Genomic DNA, 11,416 nt, shown 5'->3' on the forward strand with positions numbered 1-11,416 from the left:
TTTTCTGTCAGGAAGAAGGTGGGGTCGCTGCAGCAATGATTTTGCTTCTTGAATAACCCAATGTGCCCAAAAAAGTCATCATAAATTCTTTAAAATATCCCCCCACATTTGAATTTTATATATATATGTGTGTGTGTGTGTGTGTGTGTGTGTGTGTGTGTGTGTGTATGTGCGTTCCACAAGAGAATATGGCATGAACTAAAACAACAGGCAAAATATGAGATGGGGCTAAGAATCAGTCCACAATGCCCAGCCCAAGTGTCACCAACACTTTTCTCTGCTGTGAAGCCCTCCCAATTCTCATTTCAGAATTGCATTTGGAATGAACCCAAAGAGGAAAATGCATATTTGAGGGACCACACATGAAAAACTTGAGTGCTATTTTAAGACAGAAGCTCAATTATAGACATCTGAATGCTGCCTGAAAAAAAAAAATCATATAACCTTGCCAAAGGGCATTACTACACATTTTTGGTGTGTGAATTTCTGTGCCCTCTGGCTCTGATAAGCACTTTATCTGCATATAATCACTTTCCTCTTCCACTCTTGGAAGTAACTGCTAATTTCAGACCTTCTCCAGACTACTCAGAGGCTCAACTATGTGTCTGTCACTCACAGTTGACATCCCCTCCCTCCTCAATGGGAAAATTACATCTATAGGTATGATCTCATCCTCCGGCTTTCCACCGACTGTCGCCGCCACAACCTACGCATGTGTCTGTGGACACACAAATTGACACTTTTTCTCTGGTCTCAGAAAATTAGGTGAGTTTTTCTTTAAGACTCATCTACTCCCTCTGGGACCTCATTTAATCAGCGGAACCCTCTCACACTCAAGTTAAACTCCTCTCTACTGTATCCTCTTCAGCCTGTAAACATCTTCAAGCTGCTCCCATCATTTGAAAAAAAAAAAATTCTCTTGATTCCCTATGTCCCTTGATCCCCATATCTCCCTCAACTATGGCCCAGACTCTCATCTCCCACGCTGTATCTCCAGCTAAATTTTCCAAAAAAAATAGCAGTATGCGTTCACTTCAATTCACAGCTCCATTGCAACATCTTCTAAACCCTCCCTTCTGTTGAAACTGCCCTTCTTTCTATAGTTATCTTTCTGTGTTTCACTACTACACTGAATTGATAATTACTTCCAAGTTAATGAAACTCTATCCTCTTTAGATACCAATCCTACCATTCTCTCCTGATGTCTTTCATAATACTCTGACTATTCCTCTTCTCCTTTTGACATGGATTCCTCTTTTTCTGTCTACTCTTTTAGTGGTGTTTCTTCACCTTCTGAATGCTATTTCACCTTTGTGACTCCAACTACCACATACAAGTGGATATGTTCTCTACCTCTAGCACCTCCCCTCCGAACTTCAGATTCATACATATAACTGCTTCCTAAACGACCCTTTCATGTTGTCGTGTAGACATTCATAAACAGCAAGTCAAAAAGGGCATTTATCATCTCCTGAATCCACCTCCTGTTCTCTTCGTACATGGGTATCATCACAGTCCCCTGAGACACCAAACTAGAAACTTAAGAATTATTCCTGACTGCCCACTTCATTCTCTACATTAACCAAGCATTTCTGACCTTAGTTGATTAAAATTTTGTTGAATACCATACCCTCCTCTCCATTCCCACTGCTGCTCCCTTATTTAAAGCCCTAGTAATCAGAAACCAGTCTATGTAAGTCTCCACATCTGCCTCCCTTTACTTAACCTTGTTACCCTCAAACTATTTTCCACAAAACCACCAATGTGATTTGCCTACAAGAGAATCTGACCAGATAGCCTCCTTCTTAAAACCTCTTTAATGGCTCCCTCGACTGTACTTTCCAACACCCTTCACATTTCATACTTTGCCTTAAATAGCTTGCTCCTGCTGACCTTTCCAGCTTCATCCCTCACTTTTCTCTGACTCATATTTTATGGTCTGGAAACACTAAATCCTTTGCAGTTTCCTACAAATACTACACTGCTTCACCTGTCCATGGCTTTACTTGGATTTTAGGAAAAATACTTCATGGTCCTTTTCCTAAGTTGACTTTGACCTACAGATCAAATAATGTACTTGTTGAGCTTTTTCAGACAACACACTCAAGTTCCTTCAATTATAGCATACCTGCGAAGTCAGAGAAAGAGAATCTCTGTCTCTTCTATGTGTTCCCTATAAAGGAAATGAAGACTTGCAGGAGAAGCAACATATCATTCTAGATACAATAGTAACTCTAGGAGGGCATATGCCACAGCTCCTCATAGCATCGTGCGTGCCACCCCCGCCACACACACACCAGAAAGATATGTCTGTTGCTTATGGCTTAATTGTTCCATCATTATTGTGTCCCAGCTGTTTATAGTGGCTCTGCTTTACTGCTTTTGCCACAACTGATTCATGTATTACCATCATATTACAGTTTCTCTCTACTCCTCTTTCTAGTTCATTGCCTTTTCTCTGCATGTCTTTCTGCTTTCACTGCCCGCCTCCACCTTTTGCCTTAACATTTTCTGTATGACTAGACTTGAAACTTGTCACAAGAGAGGATCAGACCGATTGTCCAGGCATCATTGTATAGAGACCACAGATACTTTTTTGGGCATCATTGTCCCCCCTGACCATTTCATAGGCCACTTTATGTAAGACACTTGCATGTCTTTTCCTGGGTATGAGGGCCAAATAGAGAAATTGTGAAGATTTTTGAAGTGAGAACCAAGAAAACTGTAAATGCAAGTGTAATCTGTGACTTCCCAAAAGGAGGTAATATAACTGGCAGAAACTTTCCATATTTAAAAAGTTCAATTTTTAAATCTTTACAAGTATACCACATAATGCCACTCACCATTTATTGAGCAACTACTAAGTGCCAAATACTTTACATACATGATTTTTAATTCTTACAAAAACACTGAAAGAAAGTCACTATTAACACCTTACTAAGAATTAGCAAAGATAACGAATGTACATGAGGTTGCATGAATGATCTAATAAATGTAAGATTATTTGAATCCAAAAGTGCCTGGCTCTAAGACTAATGCAATTCCCTTTGTATGTTGCTGTTTCTAGACTATATTTCTCCAGCCTCTTGTCTCTAATTCATTACAGACCATGCGGTAATACTGCTTTAGAGCTTTTCTCATTCCTCAGCCATGTCTTTGTACAATACAAGAATAAAGTTGCATCTTTTGACATGTGATAATCCAGTCTCACTAATATATGTGAGAACTTCCTTTCCAAATTTCTGTCTGTATCATGCTCAGTTAAAAATTGATCAAAGTTTGAAATTGGCAGTACGATGTCCTCATTAATCCAGCTCTTCTCTCATTGAGAAGACGGCCTCAGTATGGAAAAAGCCCAGAAGCACTTTTTTCTTTAGAATGTAGCTGTATATTAAATATACAAATATGCTGACATCTAAGTAATTTTTTAAAAGAGAGAAATGAATGTCGAGTTTTAACTTCTATTGGCTCAGTAAAAAGGATGAAAGAGTTCATACTTCTAATAAATGTACATAAAATAGAAATGTACGTTTGAACAGAGTAGCAAAAAAATGTGTACCGCAGTAAGAATAAAAATATTCTCTTCTTTTTTTCTACATGGAGTTTTTAAAACTGAGAAGCTAAATGCCATGAACAACTGCACACACCTCAGCTTAGCCAAGTGCAAATACCTCTCAGAGGTACTGAGTGGAGAAGAACCCATCCTGGGATCAGAAGAATGCTCTACAGCTACACATTATCTCTAACATTTTATTTCTTTTCAAATTGCATCTGCTTCCACAACTGCCCTTTTCTATTGAAGTTAAGGGCAATAATATTTCTTCTTTTAAAACAGCAATAATATTACAAAAGAAAAACAGTCAAACTTTGCAAAATTTTTTTGGAATTCTCAGTAGAAACCAATCTTTATCTAACCTGTCCCATAGCTGGCATCCCTAAATCACTACCTGGGAATAATAACATTAAATAAATGTAAAGCATTAGCACTGATGCAAAGTACCATTATTTCAACATACTCTAATTTGAAAAGGGTAAATCAATTTAAACCATTTTTGTTTCAAATCAGCTCCTTGGGCTGTATACTCATAGTGGTTGCCAAGTTTCAGCCCAAAGTGAATGTTAAGGTCTATGTTATTAACCCTTGAAAAATGAGCTCTATCATGAAAACAATGACAGACCTGGGGACTACCAGGTGCAGCTGCTAGAGATGACAGTCAGTCAAGTAAGAGTAATGCCTGGTTTCTTCATATGCAAATCACATACTATGTGCTTACCTTTAAAGGGCAATGTCAGATTATTGTAAAAGTGTTTAGATATAAATACCTTTTTTAAGAAACCAAATTCATTTATACTGAACTCTCTATGGCTGACATACCATGATAAATCACCTCATTACACAAGAAGCCACAAATATGGCTATTGAGGATGAGTGTGATTGTAAATGAGACTGCTGGAACTCTACTGTGGCTTGCAATGACCCTCAATAAAAATATACCTGTAGACTATGGCAATAGTTTCCCCGGGAACTATCTAGAAATAATGAGCAGCTATTGCCCCACACTTTAAAAGCTATCCAGATAAGTTTCTAGGGCTTGGGTTTTGCTCCTTAAAATGAAGTTATTGGGAGTATTTTTTTAACAATGTCTGTGCATTAAACAACTATAAGCCTTCTAAACATGTTCAAGAGCTTAAGAAATACAAATTGATGAATTTAACACCGGGTGGGATCACAATATTCTGCTGGGATGCTGAGGTATTCTAAATCTGTATTAAAAGTCATTATAAGGAGTATGTGTGTGTGTAATTATAGAGCTTGTGATCTGTGTACTTTATTCTATATAACTTATTTCACAATTTTACAAAAAAGAAATTTAAAGTGCAAAGCAAAACAAAAACATACAGACATCACTAAGTCACTTTTTTAAGTGATAGCCTAGGACGAGAGCCATTGATGCAAACCTTAATTGTCACTTCCCAAGCTGGAAATCCATGTCCTGTCCTCCAGCTCTTCCTCCCAAGTCCTTCCAGATTCTTCAAGTATAAAAGTGTCAAGGCAGAACTCATTCTCATGTGGATTTACTATTCATAACTGGAAATATTCATGTTAAGGTAAGATTTCCAAACAATGTGGTAGTGATTGTATAGAGAAGTAAGATGAGAAGCTGTCTGAACAACTGGCAGAGGAAAAACAAGGACAGAAAGAAAGGAAAAGTGAAATGTTCCAAAGGCTATCCCGACCCGGAGATGAAAGATCCCTGGTTTTTCTAGCCTCAGGAGTCCCCGGAGGCTTCCTGATCCTCAGTTCATCATCCCCACCACTATTCCTAATCTTATAACCTATGCCTCTCACATCTACCTCACCCCTCTCTCCTGCTCAGTCACCAGGTATTGGTCAAAAGGAACTGAGACGTCTCCAGCGGTGTTGTCTGCCAGAGACAATGGGTGCTATAACAATAGCTCAGCCTCATGTTTAAAAATCAAATCATCCATTTGATTTTCAATTTATTTTCAAGTTAGGAACTTTTCCGGCTCTTGGTAAAGAAAACCCAAAGCATATTCAATATCTGTGTTTATGCTGCACACAGACACTTGAGTATATGGCAAATGTAGTTTCAGTAGCACACGTTGTTCCTTATTTAATTCATCTAGCCTGACATAGTTGGTAAAAATGAATGCAACCAATAGTTAATATTTCATTTAGGTCCCCTGCCATTTCTTATGATGTACATTAAAAAGATGTAATATATATTATAAATGTGAGAGCAGGTAGATACACAGACATGCATTTCACTCCAAGGTACATTAATAGAATGACAAATTCCATGTATTAAACCTACAAGAACCAAAATACTCTGAGTTAAGACATCTGTACAGAATTAGGTGCCAAATGAAATGTCACAATCAAATAAAACATCCCTTTATGAGGATTATATGATTTTTTTAGGGCTAGAAGGGGCCTTTGAAATCATCTGGTAAAACTTGTTCATTGATACACATCTAACCTGAGTTTAAGAAAAATTAAACGTCTTATAGAAGGTCACACCTACTGAGAAAAGCACAGCTATTATAGAACCTTTCTTCTCCAGGCACAGTGCTCCTTCCACTGCATATCAGCAGCAGCTGCTTGTGAAGCAAAACTATGCGAGGACTCACTATAACTTCCTAATGTGTTCATTTAGGTGTATCCATGGATGTTCTTTGTGTTATGTGCTTACCATGTATCACACTTTTGCTGACTTGGTCAATCATGTTTCCTCTTGAAGACTGAGTCTGGAACCAAACTGGATCCATTAGACCCCAGAGCACAACAGACTCTGGGCACTGATATAGTTGTTGATTCAGTCAGCTGTTGTCTATTTATATTTTATATGGATAGTCTCACACAGGCCACTTCTCCAAACAAGAAAGATCAAAAGTATATTGATTTAGTACAGTACCTCAGTTCTAGCTAGACCAACCTAACCTGAACACCAAAATTGAAGAGAAGTAACACAACTGAGACTGTCTCAACACAAAACTCACAACCAAGGCAGACAAATTCCAGGGCAGCAGGAAGTCTAAGGGAGTGATCATTTCAAGTTTCTAGTCCCAGAGCATGATGGGTGACCCTCTGTCAACCCACATCTACACAAACGGTTCCAAACTGAATCACAGGTTTAAAAGTTCTTTATGAATCAAAATATGAATGGAAACTGAAATACTTCACCAAATATATGATATGACATTACCAACGACTCAAGTTGAAGGCCAGAGGGAACATTAAAACAAAACATCCCACATAGCCCCTGCCCAATTTGCCTTTAAGAAATTAGGTTTGAGAAACACAAACCTCAGTTGACCTTCTGTACAGCAGCATAAAAGTCAGAACCTACATCTCAGCTGAAATGTTGCATGAGCTGGGCATAAGGGAGCAGACACCACCTTAGACAACAACTCTGACCACAAAGACAGTGAAATAACACACAGTTGGAGCAGGTTGCTAACTAATGCAATTATTACAAGATTCAGTGTAAAAGATTAAATTTAGGAAATTATCAAGGAAACAGAAAAGACTGAAAAACAAGGCTAGCACAGGACAGGTGGTCTTCTGTTCTTTTGTAGAAATGTGTAGCTAGAAACTACTAGCAGCATTGCCTTGGACACTAGTAAAATTCTGGTAGAGTGTTTTATAAAGGTAATGAACTTGTATGTGCCTCACTGAACAGACCTGCTATTAAATCCTCCCTAAAAATGGGATGAGATTGCTGGGGTGTTTTTGTGAGCAATGTGAGGTTTGCTTATAGCATAGCCAACAACTTTAATTGCTGGCCCCCAAATTATGCTTTTCACTAAGTAAAATGAAATAGAAAACAACCCTGTACATACTGCACATCATCAATTTTTAATCTATCTTATTTTTAAGATTTTCCTTATTAGGAGTAGATTTGTGTGAAAGGAGTAAAAAAGAAATCTCAAATGGCAAATGGCCAGCTCTGACAACCCAATCAGAAAAAATTAAATGTCCATTTCTGTCACAGCTGGCAACCGCAGTCTAGCCTGGGGGAAATGCTTCATGTAGTTCAGAACAAATGTATTGGAGACTAATCAAAATCTAATGAATTCCTCAAGAAAGTAGCTTCCTTGGTTCACATCTATAAGAATTATACTCGGTTTGGGGGAGGTGTCCATCAGTTGTTTGCTAGTATAGCAATTGTTTTCTAAACAGCAGAACTGGACACCCCCAGGAAGACATTTCAGGTTAAGTCTATTATTCAAATCTATGTCTTCACTCACCGAAGTGTCAAGGTGATACATTTGTTGATCTGTCCCACAATACATTTTATTACTGGCATGTAGAGAGTGAAAAGACCAGAGAAGAAAAGTTGGGCAGGGCAAAGGAAAAAGATAATTTTTGATTTCCAAACAAAGCCTGCAACTACTTGATCTGACTAGCAATGCGACTTCATTTTGAATGGTTTAAAAGGATGAAAGGGGGAAAACAAAAGAGAGGGGCTGATAAGGGAGTGTGGGGAACATTAATTTAACCTGAGGAAAGCCAGGGACATGAGAAGGGCAAAGAAATAAGAAAAATATACCAAGAGCGTTATCATCAACGTGAATCCGATCTGTCCTGCATCCTGATGTTTTTCAGGACCTCTCACACTGCTGAAGGACAAGCTCTTTCAATAAAAAGTAAAAGCTATCATAATTATATCAAGTATTTTTCACGTACCTCCTAGGTACCAGGCACTTTACACTTATTATCCCTAAATCTCATAGTCACCTGGTGGAAGGAGTTATTATCCCCAATATAGATGAGAAAACTGAGCTTCAGGGAGAGTCAAACCTTGTTAAAGGTCAACCACAGAGCTATTAAGTGGCAAACCAAAAATCAAACCCAGAGCCTAATCTGTTTTCACCTTACCACAATTGACTGGATCCTTTCTTCTCTTTCTCCTTTTATGGCCTTCTCAATATTTTTTTTTCTCCCAGGAAACTCCTATTGCTTATAGTTTCAAATGTAAGGCAAATTAAAAGCTGCCTCATACCAAAAGCATCCCTACTCCAAACCATGTAATCAGCAAGATAGGTAAAAATCACTTGGCTTTCTTACTTTGCAAATTATATAATTAGTCAAAGCAAAGTGGGGCAAAAACATGTCGAAGCAAAGAGTAGTTTAGGGCTACACTCTTGTGTATATTCAGGCTTTGCACAAAGACTTATTGTTCTCACCTTTCTTGGCAGATAGAAAAGTGCTGGGTTCCAATATCACTTGAAGGACTCAGCTGAAAGTGAGGCTGAACATCCATATGATTCCCTTTGTGTTTTGTTTTGTTTTGTTTTTTAGCAGAGAAGCCTACTACATACCTCTAATTAAAGTATATACATTAGCATTAGATATGGTAATTTAAGGATTTGCAAGCCTCTAGGGCCCTCTGACAACACACACTCATTCATGATACTATCTCAAAATTTGATTTGTTTCCAGGGGAATTAAAAGTAAGATGCTATTTTATGGTCCATTTGAAAGGTATGTTTCAAAGGGGATGGAGACATCTTTGGAAAAATTCTAGGAACCTAACTAGGTTGAAATGATGAATTTCTTTTTTAACTGGATGGCAATGATAAAATTCACCTTTCTGAGGACTGTACTAGTAATCTTTGTTAACTGCCATTTTTGTGTTCACATTTTAGCACCCTTGGGAACAATGCAATGTCTCAGGGGTCATAGGATCAAAAATCTGGGAGCTAGAGACAGAAATAAGACAGCTTCCAACCCTAGCTTTGACTTGAAGTACATTATTTAAATTTCCTGAGTCTCAATTTCCTCCTGTGTAAAGTGAGATCAATATACGTTGCACAGGGTGGTTTTCAGGACTGAATGAGGTACAGTGCCATATATAAAACCCAAAAGAATGCCTTGGCACATAGCAGGGTCAAAATCTGTTCCACTCAATATTTCTTTCCTAGATTCTAGTAACATTCATTCAGTGTTTCAGCAAATGCTTTTTACACTTCTCCTAGGTAACAAGGCACAAGTCTAAGGCTCTAAACAATAAACTGAGGTATTGTCTCTTCTTATTCTTAAAGAACTTATGGACTAGTGGAGGAGTATTTATATATAACACATATATAGAACTGTTTCTTTAGGCATTACGTGATAAAGAAAACTAATAGCTAATATCTATTGAGCACTTTCATTGTGCCAAACACTGTGCTTTATACTATTTAGTTTAATGCCCACAACCTCAGTGTTATGGGAGGTATAAGTAAAGTGCTGTGAAAGCCTAGAGAAGGAAATTATTAATATCAAGAAAGAAAATCATGAAGGCTCTTTGAAAACATTTGCAATATTTAAATCAGGTCTTAAAAGATGAGTAGGATATTAACAGCCTGAGAGAAGAAGCCTGTTCTAGGGGGAGGGAACAGCAAGACCAAACATGAAAACATGAAAGTGCACATTCAGTGTATTTCAAAAAACCCCAAGTGACCACTGGATGAGGAGGTAAGGCTGCAAAGACGGACTGGAGAGAGCACAGAGGCCGTACAAGGACTTTAGATCATTCTCCCCTGGAAAATTTGTGAATTGCTTAATCAGGTTTAACCTTTCAGAAGACCATGGCAGCAGTTAGGGCACCTGGAGGAAAGGATCAACAAAATATAGGAGCCTCATTCTGAGCCTGGAAGTGAGGGTCGAAATTTTGTATGTTCACTGCTATCTCTGCCAGCAAGTGGTTAAATATGGTTCTTTCCACCGGTGTTGATCTACACAGAAGGAAATAAATGATTCCAAAGAAATCTGTGGCTGTCACTGTCTTTCAGAAAGGTTAGTTAGACTCCTAACAGCCTAAACTTTGGATTTAAAGGGGACTTCAGTATGAAATCCAATAGGCAAAGAAAAGGTTTTAATAAAATTTAAGACCCAAAGAGCAAATGTGAGCCTCATATCAGCCTCAGGAAGATTTGCATTGATATTTTTTACATACTTGGGCCTTTTTAGCTACACAGCCCACTAGTAAAAAGCCAATCACCAGTGGAGCCTTACCTCCTGAAGACTTTATAGCCCTTTTCCTTTTTTTTTTTCTTTTCTTTTTTTTTTTTTTGCAGTGGGTACAAAGGTAATTGTTTGCATGCTACATGTCCTCAGCTCCTTAAGGAAAGCTTCTGTTTATCCTCATCTTTATTCCCCCAACGGAATGTGGGACATAGAGGATGCCGCATAACTCAACAAATGGTTACTTGTTTAATCAATCAATTTAAGGCAGGAGACAATAATAAGATAAACCAGATTGCTATTGGTTCTATTTATGTGGGAACCACTTCTATAGCATTTAAGATAAAGGAGGCTCAGTGAGGAGGCGGGGTCCATTTCTTGGCGGTCCTTGCATTCTTTGGAGAAGGTTATTTCCTCCTCTCCAACCCTATAACATGTATAAGAGAGTACAACAGAATCTTTGTTCCAAAACAGATATTCATTCCACTCTTATGTACCTTCTAAGCATAGAGCATTTACATTTATGTGAATTGGTCTCTCCTAAACAGGAAAATGCTTGACATATGATTTATATATCTTTTTAGATAGAGAGGCCTATAAGTGAAGTCTAGAAGTTGTTGCAAAACTCATTTTCCTCTTTGACTCCTCCTATCAGTCTGTAATCAAGTCCCTCTTCTCTGGTCTTTCTCTGTCTTCACTTTTCATATCCCTGACCCCTCTGCACAGTGTTCCAGCTCTTTCCTCTCAACCTTGAACATGGGCTTTCAGTCAAATGGTTCTTTCAAGTTTTCTCCCCCTATATAGCTCGTGCCATTCCAGGGTAACTGAGACAATGAAGGAGAAAAATCATTCCTAGTTAAAACTCAGAATTAAATATGAAAAAGACAAACCTCTCTCTTGTTTGATTGCATATGAAAGCAGGACTCTGTTGTTAGAGTCTTT

This window comes from Pteronotus mesoamericanus, unplaced genomic scaffold (assembly GCF_021234165.1).
Source record: "Pteronotus mesoamericanus isolate MK-2021 breed Mesoamerican mustached bat unplaced genomic scaffold, CSHL_Meso_final scaffold_31, whole genome shotgun sequence".
Classification (NCBI taxonomy): domain Eukaryota; kingdom Metazoa; phylum Chordata; class Mammalia; order Chiroptera; family Mormoopidae; genus Pteronotus; species Pteronotus mesoamericanus.